We start from the raw sequence: 11,482 nt of genomic DNA, 5'->3' as shown, positions 1-11,482 counted from the left end.
TTGATGAAAGACTTTGCAATGGTTGCTGGCTTTTGAGATAAGAACAGTGTGATAATTTTTTTTCCCATACAGCATGAATACTGTCCGGAGCAATGAAGCAGAACTGCTGAAATGTGATATGGGCCTCTGCGACAACCTTCACGTTACGAAGCGCAAGCGCTGGAGCTCCACCGCTACTCCGTCACACCCCTCAAAAGTTGCAGCGTCGTGTACGAGGAGGCTTCACTAGAGAAGAAGCGAATGGCATGTGATCAGCGTGCAGTTTTGGTGTCCTGGAAGAACTGGAGAAACCATGCAGACGAATGTGATCGTGCCAATCAGCACCTGAAACAGTGCGCAGCAGGGCTACAGTGAACCAGAAGAGTCCAGTACAGCGAGCGGAGAGGGCAGTGCCTTGCTGTGCGTGTCGCTGGAAGTGTAGCCTGAAGCAGCGGCGCTGCTGTCGACCACTCTTGAAGGCAGCCGACCCAGGCAAGCCTGACGGCGCTTCGGTTGTGGCTTCTCGTTATTTCTGTGCGGTTGTATTTCACAAGTGTTTTGATGTGAGTGTAATGTAACGAAGAAGACGAAGCTGGCAGTGGCGCGGGACGGAGCGCTCACACTAGGCCAGCGGCCAATAATTCATCTCTTCTCCATCGTTCAACCAGTCTCATCCTTTGGCTGGCCGCCATGCAACATTTGGACTCCGAAGTACACAGAAGCCACCACCACCTTTGCCGTACAGGCCCCGGCGAACCATTCGAGCCAAGCAACTCAGCATCCTGCACGGTGGCAGGATACCCAACAGCCAATCCCACGCTCTCACCGCAACATGTGTATTCTCAAGCCACCTTCCTCCATCCAAGACCGGTCTCCTCCCCTGGGGGACTCCAGTGACGCACAGCAACTAAGCTACAACATTGACATCCTCAGAAAAGCTAGCTATGACCTGGACCACTTACATTCGTGAAATCTGGGACGCTGGCGAATGCAATCTGTCAGAAGGTGAAGGAAGACCCCGACAGCGCCAAGCACGTGGCCGGCTTCTGTCAGTACACGGCTGCGTCTCAGAAGGAGCGGCCTAGTGTATTCTTGGAGGGACTCATCTGCGCCTGTCAAAATTGGTTCAGATGCCGCGACGTCATTGTTGACGGGGTACAATGGTGGACAGCAGCGCAATTCAAACCCTGGGGGAAAGCCACCCTCTCTACACTGGACGGCCTTCGTGGAATTTGTGGCCAAACTACTGGCATCCATCGCAAAAATAGCTGACCACGCACAGGTCCGCTCTCTGGCGGATCTCATCATCAACTGCTGCGAAGCCATTCTCTCTTCTCCGGGCTAAAATGAAGAGGAGCAGATAGAGTAAGTCTACAAGACGCTGCACAGGGAGGTGAAGCTCCCGATCGAGCCGCCCTGCCGTGCATGAGGGCGCTCGCGACAAGTCTACTTGCAGAGTTCATGTGCAGTGAACGCACAGTGCAAGAAGAACAACAAACACGCCACGCCACGTTATTTGAACAATGCTGCTATATAGGTGTGGTCACCTTAAGCACAAACTGTGAGGAGGAGCATGGCATATTACAACGGATTCAACACAGACCCATTCGTTTCGTGGGAGAAGCGGACCACAGGCCCACAGCAGGGCGCAATAGTACCGACCTTACAGTTTCCATCAGCGGTTCTCAGGAAACTAGGTGCAACCCACCCACCAGGCATGGTGCCTGCACTGCGATTGCGGGAGGACAATGCCGGAGATAAGAGAGAAGGGTTTATATGTGAATGCAGGTCACACCTAAATTTACTATCATGTCACACTGCGCTAGTTAATAACAGATGCTACTCCACCTGATGTCTTGCAATATAGCCAAAAATTTTGTGCAGTATAGATTTATGAGTACAGTTGAGCCCACTTATCATAGCTGCTGTTATTATGAATACTTGTTCATTCTCAGAAGATACAAAGTAGCGCTGTCAACTCGGCCCGCAGTAGAAAAACTTCCTCCTCCGAAAAGCACAAAGACTGGAGAGCATCTCCACGAACCCCTGACACCCATCCCGCAAAAAGCTATGGGGACTAAACAACACAGTAAAAAGGTGGGCATTACTGACAAAACAATTCAGTTTTACGAAATGATGCCGCGAAAAACATACCCTTTAAAGGAGACACCAGTGCTGGGCTTGGCATGGCAAGCCTCGCAAACTGCAGTGGGAGTTACCTTTTCACTCGTTACGGGTCGAACACAAAAGCTTGGATAAGGCATGGCTTTTTGTTCTGATTCAATGAGCGTGCAACCCCATATAAGCTTCGAATTGCCAATGCGTTTCCTCGCCAAGCGGCTTTCTGAGTTCCACTATGATATCACGAATAAATGCGAACTCCTTCTTGTGCTTGAACAATTTGCAATGCACCACACGTTGCATTCTTAGACTGTGGTGACAAAGCTGTTCTCAGCATTGAATGCCACATGCAAGATCCAGTTAACAGACATGGGCGTGACCCACACGCTCAAAATTCCCTGCTATGTCAAATCACAAACGCATGCTGGGTGATTCGCCACCCAGCATGCGCTGCTGCATGCTGGGGGTGGCATGCTATGCCATGGAATGACAGGTCGCTGTCGTACATGTGCGCAATTATACACGTATGGATTTGTAGCAACTGAATGATGCACAGATGGCGAGACACCATTTCGCGTGGGATGACTTCACTGGTGCTGATCATGACGCCAGCATTGCAAAGCCATGCAATGGCGAAGCCACTGTACACGACGTCAACACTCCCAACTATCAAGAATCACACAATGGCGATAAGGAAACCAACCTGCCTTCATTTGCAGTGGATGTGTTTACCGCGATTAATTATACTGTGCTCTTAAAGCAGACTGTTCGCACCTACAGCTCTAGCAAGAAACAGGCTTATGACTGCATTGAAGAGCTTCGATAGTGGCATCATAAAGTTTCCTTAAAAGAAGCCGATGTGCATAATGAACTTCTCTTAGAAATAAACACCAGTTTTGTCAGACTTTGGATTTCTGGCTATGTAAACTGGAAAGTTCGTTTGTTACAAATCTCAAACTTAATAAACTCAATTCGCGCGACTGTCAGGTTTGTTACAAGCGGGCTTCACTGTATATAAAAGTCAAACCCATTTATAACAATATTCAAGTGCTCTGGAAATACCATCACTATAACCGATCATTATTATAACATGGTTGTGCCAGAAAAGAGCTTTAATTTATTGACAAGAAAGACCTGAAAAGGTCTGATCACTCTAATGCCTGTAAAAACTATTCGAACTTCAGGGGACCGGAAAAATGTTAAAATCATCTAGTGATCCTAAAAACAAAACCAATGATCCTCAAAAACTAACAAGAACTGACTGCACCACGGTATATTTGTTTGATGAAAGACTTTGCAATGGTTGCTGGCTTTTGAGATAAGAACAGTGTGATAATTTTTTTTCCCATACAGCATGAATACTGTCCGGAGCAATGAAGCAGAACTGCTGAAATGTGATATGGGCCTCTGCGACAACCTTCACGTTACGAAGCGCAAGCGCTGGAGCTCCACCGCTACTCCGTCACACCCCTCAAAAGTTGCAGCGTCGTGTACGAGGAGGCTTCACTAGAGAAGAAGCGAATGGCATGTGATCAGCGTGCAGTTTTGGTGTCCTGGAAGAACTGGAGAAACCATGCAGACGAATGTGATCGTGCCAATCAGCACCTGAAACAGTGCGCAGCAGGGCTACAGTGAACCAGAAGAGTCCAGTACAGCGAGCGGAGAGGGCAGTGCCTTGCTGTGCGTGTCGCTGGAAGTGTAGCCTGAAGCAGCGGCGCTGCTGTCGACCACTCTTGAAGGCAGCCGACCCAGGCAAGCCTGACGGCGCTTCGGTTGTGGCTTCTCGTTATTTCTGTGCGGTTGTATTTCACAAGTGTTTTGATGTGAGTGTAATGTAACGAAGAAGACGAAGCTGGCAGTGGCGCGGGACGGAGCGCTCACACTAGGCCAGCGGCCAATAATTCATCTCTTCTCCATCGTTCAACCAGTCTCATCCTTTGGCTGGCCGCCATGCAACATTTGGACTCCGAAGTACACAGAAGCCACCACCACCTTTGCCGTACAGGCCCCGGCGAACCATTCGAGCCAAGCAACTCAGCATCCTGCACGGTGGCAGGATACCCAACAGCCAATCCCACGCTCTCACCGCAACATGTGTATTCTCAAGCCACCTTCCTCCATCCAAGACCGGTCTCCTCCCCTGGGGGACTCCAGTGACGCACAGCAACTAAGCTACAACATTGACATCCTCAGAAAAGCTAGCTATGACCTGGACCACTTACATTCGTGAAATCTGGGACGCTGGCGAATGCAATCTGTCAGAAGGTGAAGGAAGACCCCGACAGCGCCAAGCACGTGGCCGGCTTCTGTCAGTACACGGCTGCGTCTCAGAAGGAGCGGCCTAGTGTATTCTTGGAGGGACTCATCTGCGCCTGTCAAAATTGGTTCAGATGCCGCGACGTCATTGTTGACGGGGTACAATGGTGGACAGCAGCGCAATTCAAACCCTGGGGGAAAGCCACCCTCTCTACACTGGACGGCCTTCGTGGAATTTGTGGCCAAACTACTGGCATCCATCGCAAAAATAGCTGACCACGCACAGGTCCGCTCTCTGGCGGATCTCATCATCAACTGCTGCGAAGCCATTCTCTCTTCTCCGGGCTAAAATGAAGAGGAGCAGATAGAGTAAGTCTACAAGACGCTGCACAGGGAGGTGAAGCTCCCGATCGAGCCGCCCTGCCGTGCATGAGGGCGCTCGCGACAAGTCTACTTGCAGAGTTCATGTGCAGTGAACGCACAGTGCAAGAAGAACAACAAACACGCCACGCCACGTTATTTGAACAATGCTGCTATATAGGTGTGGTCACCTTAAGCACAAACTGTGAGGAGGAGCATGGCATATTACAACGGATTCAACACAGACCCATTCGTTTCGTGGGAGAAGCGGACCACAGGCCCACAGCAGGGCGCAATAGTACCGACCTTACAGTTTCCATCAGCGGTTCTCAGGAAACTAGGTGCAACCCACCCACCAGGCATGGTGCCTGCACTGCGATTGCGGGAGGACAATGCCGGAGATAAGAGAGAAGGGTTTATATGTGAATGCAGGTCACACCTAAATTTACTATCATGTCACACTGCGCTAGTTAATAACAGATGCTACTCCACCTGATGTCTTGCAATATAGCCAAAAATTTTGTGCAGTATAGATTTATGAGTACAGTTGAGCCCACTTATCATAGCTGCTGTTATTATGAATACTTGTTCATTCTCAGAAGATACAAAGTAGCGCTGTCAACTCGGCCCGCAGTAGAAAAACTTCCTCCTCCGAAAAGCACAAAGACTGGAGAGCATCTCCACGAACCCCTGACACCCATCCCGCAAAAAACTATGGGGACTAAACAACACAGTAAAAAGGTGGGCATTACTGACAAAACAATTCAGTTTTACGAAATGATGCCGCGAAAAACATATACTTTAAAGGAGACACCAGTGCTGGGCTTGGCATGGCAAGCCTCGCAAACTGCAGTGGGAGTTACCTTTTCACTCGTTACGGGTCGAACACAAAAGCTTGGATAAGGCATGGCTTTTTGTTCTGATTCAATGAGCGTGCAACCCCACATAAGCTTCGAATTGCCAATGCGTTTCCTCGCCAAGCGGCTTTCTGAGTTCCACTATGATATCACGAATCAAATGCGAACTCCTTCTTGTGCTTGAAAAATTTGCAATGCACCACACGTTGCATTCTTCGACTGTGGTGACAAAGCTGTTCTCAGCATTGAATGCCACATGCAAGATCCAGTTAACAGACATGGGCGTGACTCACACGCTCAAAATTCCCTGCTATGTCAAATCACAAACGCATGCTGGGTGATTCGCCACCCAGCATGCGCTGCTGCATGCTGGGGGTGGCATGCTATGCCATGGAATGACAGGTCGCTGTCGTACATGTGCGCAATTATACACATATGGATTTGTAGCAACTGAATGATGCACAGATGGCGAGACACCATTTCGCGTGGGATGACTTCACTGGTGCTGATCATGACGCCAGCATTGCAAAGCCATGCAATGGCGAAGCCACTGTACACGACGTCAACACTCCCAACTATCAAGAATCACACAATGGCGATAAGGAAACCAACCTGCCTTCATTTGCAGTGGATGTGTTTACCGCGATTAATTATACTGTGCTCTTAAAGCAGACTGTTCGCACCTACAGCTCTAGCAAGAAACAGGCTTATGACTGCATTGAAGAGCTTCGATAGTGGCATCATAAAGTTTCCTTAAAAGAAGCCGATGTGCATAATGAACTTCTCTTAGAAATAAACACCAGTTTTGTCAGACTTTGGATTTCTGGCTATGTAAACTGGAAAGTTCGTTTGTTACAAATCTCAAACTTAATAAACTCAATTCGCGCGACTGTCAGGTTTGTTACAAGCGGGCTTCACTGTATATAAAAGTCAAACCCATTTATAACAATATTGAAGTGCTCTGGAAATACCATCACTATAACCGATCATTATTATAACATGGTTGTGCCCGAAAAAAGCTTTAGAGCATTTATTGACAAGAAAGACCTGAAAGGGTTTGATCACTCTAATGCCTGTAAAAACTCATTAAATCGAACTTCAGGGGACCGGAAAAATGTTCAAATCATCTAATGATCCTAAAAACAAAATCGAATGATCCTCAAAAACTAACAAGAACTGACTGCACCACGGTATATTTGTTTGATGAAAGACTTTGCAATGGTTGCTGGCTTTTGAGATAAGAACAGTGTGATAATTTTTTTTTTTCCCATACTGCATGAATACTGTCCGGAGCAATGAAGCAGAACTGCTGAAATGTGTATGGTGTATGGTGTCAGAAGGTGAAGGAAGACCCCAACAGCGCCAAGCACGTGGCCGGCTTCTGTCAGTATACGGCTGCGTCTCAGAAGGAGCGGCCTAGTGTATTCTTGGAGGGACTCAACTGCGCCTGTCAAAATTGGTTCAGATGCCGCAACGTCATTGTTGGCGGGGTACAATGGTGGACAGCAGCGCAATGCAAACCCTGGGGGAAAGCCACCCTCTCTACACTGGACGGCCTTCGTGGAATTTGTGGCCGAACTACTGGCATCCATCGCCAAAATAGCTGACCACGCACAGGTCCGCTCTCTGGCGGAACTCATCATCGACTGCTGCGAAGCCATTCTCTCTTCTCCGGGCAAAAATGAAGAGGAGCAGATAGAGTGTGTCTACAAGACGCTGCACAGGGAGGTGAAGCTGCCGAGCGAGCCGCCCTGCCGCGCATGAGGGCGCTCGCGTCAAGTCTACTTGCAGAGTTCATGTGCAGTGACAGCACAGTGCAAGAAGAAGAAGAAACACGCCACGCCATGTTATTTGAACAATGCTGCTATATAGGTGTGGTCACCTTAAATGTGTATGCTGAAATGTTGTATGTTCTGATTTTTGCTCTGTTCGCTATCTGCTTCTTTTGAAATGTACTTGTCATTTTTTATCAATATGTTTGTACCCCACTCCTGCCTAAGGCCTGTAACACAGGCCGGCAGTATTTGCTAAATAAATAAATAAATAAACAACCTTCACGTTACGAAGCGCAAGCGCTGGAGCTCCACCGCTACTGCGTCACACCCCTCAAAAGTTGCAGCGTCGTGTACGAGGAGGCTTCACTAGAGAAGAAGCGAATGGCATGTGATCAGCGTGCAGTTTTGGTGTCCTGGAAGAACTGGAGAAACCATGCAGACGAATGTGATCGTGCCAATCAGCACCTGAAACAGTGCGCAGCAGGGCTACAGTGAACCAGAAGAGTCCAGTACAGCGAGCGGAGAGGGCAGTGCCTTGCTGTGCGTGTCGCTGGAAGTGTCGCCTGAAACAGCGGCGCTGCTGTCGACCACTCTTGAAGGCAGAGGACCCAGGCAAGCCTGACGGCCCTTCGGTTGTGGCTTCTCATTAATTCTGTGCGGTTGTATTTCACAAGTGTTTTGATGTGAGTGTAATGTAACGAAGAAGACGAAGCTGGCAGTGGCGCGGGACGGAGCGCTCACACTAGGCAAGCGGCCAATAATTCATCTCTTCTCCATCGTTCAACCAGTCTCATCCTTTGGCTGGCCGCCATGCAACATTTGGACTCCGAAGTACACAGAAGCCACCACCACCTTTGCCGTACAGGCCCCGGCGAACCATTCGAGCCAAGCAACTCAGCATCCTGCACGGTGGCAGGATACCCAACAGCCAATCCCACGCTCTCACCGCAACATGTCTATGCTCAAGCCACCTTCCTCCATCCAAGACCGGTCTCCTCCCCTGGGGGAATCCAGTGAGGCACAGCAACTAAGCTACAACATTGACATCCTCAGAAAAGCTAGCTATGACCTGGACCACTTATATTCGTGAAATCTGGGACGCTGGCGAATGCAATCTGTCAGAAGGTGAAGGAAGACCCCGACAGCGCCAAGCACGTGGCCGGCTTCTGTCAGTACACGGCTGCGTCTCAGAAGGAGCGGCCTAGAGCATTCTTGGAGGGACTCATCTGCGCCTGTCAAAATTGGTTCAGATGCCGCGACGTCATTGTTGACGGGGTACAATGGTGGACAGCAGCGCAATTCAAACCCTGGGGGAAAGCCACCTTCTCTACACTGGACGGCCTTCGTGGAATTTGTGGCCAAACTACTGGCATCCATCGCCAAAATAGCTGACCACGCACAGGTCCGCTCTCTGGCGGAACTCATCATCGACTGCTGCGAAGCCATTCTCTCTTCTCCAGGCCAAAATGAAGAGGAGCAGATAGAGTGTGTCTACAAGACGCTGCACAGGGAGGTGAAGCTGCCGAGCGAGCCGCCCTGCCGTGCATGAGGGCGCTCGCGTCAAGTCTACTTGCAGAGTTCATGTGCAGTGAACGCACAGTGCAAGAACAACAAACACGCCACGCCACGTTATTTGAACAATGCTGCTATATAGGTGTGGTCACCTTAAGCACAAACTGTGAGGAGGAGCATGGCATATTACAACGGATTCAACACAGACCCATTCGTTTCGTGGGAGAAGCGGACCACAGGCCCACAGCAGGGCGCAATAGTACCGCCCTTACAGTTTCCATCAGCGGTTCTCAGGAAACTAGGTGCAACCCACCCATCAGGCATGGTGCCTGCACTGCGATTGCGGGAAGACAATGCCGGAGATAAGAAAGAAGGGTTTATATGTGAATGCAGGTCACACCTAAATTTACTATCATGTCACACTGCGCTAGTTACTAACAGATGCTACTCCACCTAATGTCTTGCAATATAGCCAAAAATTTTGTGCAGTATAGATTTATGAGTACAGTTGAGCCCACTTATCATAGCTGCTGTTATTATGAATACTTGTTCATTCTCAGAAGATACAAAGTAGCGCTGTCAACTCGGCCCGCAGTAGAAAAACTTCCTCCTCCGAAAAGCACAAAGACTGGAGAGCATCTCCACGAACCCCTGACACCCATCCCGCAAAAAACTATGGGGACTAAACAACACAGTAAAAAGGTGGGCATTACTGACAAAACAATTCAGTTTTACGAAATGATGCCGCGAAAAACATACTTTAAAGGAGACACCAGTGCTGGGCTTGGCATGGCAAGCCTCGCAAACTGCAGTGGGAGTTACCTTTTCACTCGTTACGGATCGAACACAAAAGCTTGGATAAGGCATGGCTTTTTGTTCTGATTCAATGAGCGTGCAACCCCACATAAGCTTCGAATTGCCAATGCGTTTCCTCGCCAAGCGGCTTTCTGAGTTCCACTATGATATCACGAATCAAATGCGAACTCCTTCTTGTGCTTGAACAATTTGCAATGCACCACACGTTGCATTCTTCGACTGTGGTGACAAAGCTGTTCTCAGCATTGAATGCCACATGCAAGATCCAGTTAACAGACATGGGCGTGACCCACACGCTCAAACTTCCCTGCTATGTCAAATCACAAACGCATGCTGGGTGATTCGCCACCCAGCATGCGCTGCTGCATGCTGGGGGTGGCATGCTATGCCATGGAATGACAGGTCGCTGTCGTACATGTGCGCAATTATACACATATGGATTTGTAGCAACTGAATGATGCACAGATGGCGAGACACCATTTCGCGTGGGATGACTTCACTGGTGCTGATCATGACGCCAGCATTGCAAAGCCATGCAATGGCGAAGCCACTGTACACGACGTCAACACTCCCAACTATCAAGAATCACACAATGGCGATAAGGAAACCAACCTGCCTTCATTTGCAGTGGATGTGTTTACCGCGATTAATTATACTGTGCTCTTAAAGCAGACTGTTCGCACCTACAGCTCTAGCAAGAAACAGGCTTATGACTGCATTGAAGAGCTTCGATAGTGGCATCATAAAGTTTCCTTAAAAGAAGCCGATGTGCATAATGAACTTCTCTTAGAAATAAACACCAGTTTTGTCAGACTTTGGATTTCTGGCTATGTAAACTGGAAAGTTCGTTTGTTACAAATCTCAAACTTAATAAACTCAATTCGCGCGACTGTCAGGTTTGTTACAAGCGGGCTTCACTGTATATAAAAGTCAAACCCATTTATAACAATATTGAAGTGCTCTGGAAATACCATCACTATAACCGATCATTATTATAACATGGTTGTGCCCGAAAAAAGCTTTAGAGCATTTATTGACAAGAAAGACCTGAAAGGGTTTGATCACTCTAATGCCTGTAAAAACTCATTAAATCGAACTTCAGGGGACCGGAAAAATGTTCAAATCATCTAATGATCCTAAAAACAAAATCGAATGATCCTCAAAAACTAACAAGAACTGACTCCCCCACGGTATATTTGTTTGATGAAAGACTTTGCAATGGTTGCTGGCTTTTGAGATAAGAACAGTGTGATAATTTTTTTTTTTCCCATACTGCATGAATACTCTCCGGAGCAATGAAGCAGAACTGCTGAAATGTGTATGGTGTATGGTGTCAGAAGGTGAAGGAAGACCCCGACAGCGCCAAGCACGTGGCCGGCTTCTGTCAGTACACGGCTGCGTCTCAGAAGGAGCGGCCTAGTGTATTCTTGGAGGGACTCAACTGCGCCTGTCAAAATTGGTTCAGATGCCGCAACGTCATTGTTGGCGGGGTACAATGGTGGACAGCAGCGCAATGCAAACCCTGGGGGAAAGCCACCCTCTCTACACTGGACGGCCTTCGTGGAAATTGTGGCCGAACTACTGGCATCCATCGCCAAAATAGCTGACCACGCACAGGTCCGCTCTCTGGCGGAACTCATCATCGACTGCTGCGAAGCCATTCTCTCTTCTCCGGGCAAAAATGAAGAGGAGCAGATAGAGTGTGTCTACAAGACGCTGCACAGGGAGGTGAAGCTGCCGAGCGAGCCGCCCTGCCGCGCATGAGGGCGCTCGCGTCAAGTCTACTTGCAGAGTTCATGTGCAGTG

The 11,482-nt window shown here is 48.8% G+C and overlaps 3 pseudogenes; all 3 read left to right on the top strand.

Moving 5' to 3' along the window:
- The first annotated feature begins 73 nt into the window (after positions 1-73).
- LOC149355379 (uncharacterized) lies at positions 74-2,532 on the top strand (annotated as a pseudogene).
- Positions 2,533-3,454: 922 nt separating this feature from the next.
- On the top strand, positions 3,455-7,337 carry LOC149355378 (uncharacterized; annotated as a pseudogene).
- Positions 7,338-7,781: 444 nt separating this feature from the next.
- Positions 7,782-11,440, top strand: LOC149355377 (uncharacterized; annotated as a pseudogene).
- Positions 11,441-11,482: the final 42 nt, after the last annotated feature.

Source organism: Amblyomma mixtum, chromosome 3 (assembly GCF_055824585.1).
Source record: "Amblyomma mixtum isolate Tamu chromosome 3, ASM5582458v1, whole genome shotgun sequence".
NCBI classification, from domain to species: Eukaryota; Metazoa; Arthropoda; class Arachnida; order Ixodida; family Ixodidae; genus Amblyomma; species Amblyomma mixtum.
The sequence above is the reverse complement of the archived record's forward strand: the minus strand, read 5'-3'. Positions and strand labels throughout refer to the sequence as shown.